The sequence below is a fragment of the Helianthus annuus genome, chromosome 7 (genome assembly GCF_002127325.2).
Source record: "Helianthus annuus cultivar XRQ/B chromosome 7, HanXRQr2.0-SUNRISE, whole genome shotgun sequence".
Taxonomy (NCBI): domain Eukaryota; kingdom Viridiplantae; phylum Streptophyta; class Magnoliopsida; order Asterales; family Asteraceae; genus Helianthus; species Helianthus annuus.
In genome coordinates, this window is record NC_035439.2 from 119,319,897 (window position 1) to 119,320,888 (window position 992).

Below are 992 nucleotides of genomic sequence, written 5' to 3' on the forward strand. Positions count from 1 at the left end.
AAATGTAATTGCGGATGTGCCCTCAATACTGCAAATTGGTTTTTACTTAAACTTGATTGAACTGGGATTCACTCACCAGTATTTCCCACTGACAAAATGTTTTTAAAACGCGTTTCAGGTAACAATATGTGAAAGCCAAATAGAAGCCAGCTGAACAGCACTGAAGGCTTGGAAAAGTGGCAATAAACTTACCTAAGAATAAAAGAGATGTTTTTACTAAATAAATAGGATTTATTCCTATGAAACGTGTATATTGAAAACTTGGGTTTTACCCATATGTTTAATATTATTAAACGAGGTGGTTTACTCTGATTTAACATTTCCTAACTACGGTCCTGATGAAAATTTCCGCTGCCAAATTGAATAAATAAACGTGATACCACCGAAACTGGCTCACGGTCGCCCGTTCCCCAGAAACTAAGGATCGGGGGTTGTGACACCATCCGCCTTCGATTGTTTCCATTTTCACTAAAAGACCGAGCGAAAGCTTGGCTCAACGCCCTCCCAGTTGGTTCGGTAAACACCTGGGATGAACTAGCCCAAAATTTTCTATATAAGTATTTCCCTCCTGCTAAAACGGCCAAATTAATGATTGAAATTAATACATATTCACAAGAGGATGAGGAATCCTTATATGAAACTTGGGAAAGGTTCAAGGAGCTATTGCGAAAGTGTCCCCATCACGGTCTTGCGATATGGCAACAAGTATCCACTTTCTATAATGGGTTGTTGCCACACACGAGACAAACACTGGACTCTAGCTCCGGGGGACTTTTAGGTAATCGCCGCCCACATGAAATATACAATCAAATCGAGGAAATTGCTCAAAACAATTTTCAGTGGCACACTCCCGAGGCAATAAATCTATTGCCCCGGGCGCCCATAAGGTTGATGAAAGCACTTCTTTACAAGCCCAAATCGAGGCCCTTTCTTCAAAAATTAAACAGTTAGAAATGACAAAAACGGTCTCGGTTATGGCTTGTGAAGGGTGT

General features: G+C 40.6%; 1 non-coding gene across 1 annotated transcript; it reads right to left on the reverse strand.

Annotated features, from left to right (window-relative positions):
- Positions 1–582: 582 nt before the first annotated feature.
- LOC118480654 lies at positions 583–689 on the reverse strand. Its single transcript, XR_004863634.1, has one exon. It is a non-coding gene; the product is annotated as a small nucleolar RNA R71 (small nucleolar RNA).
- Positions 690–992: the final 303 nt, after the last annotated feature.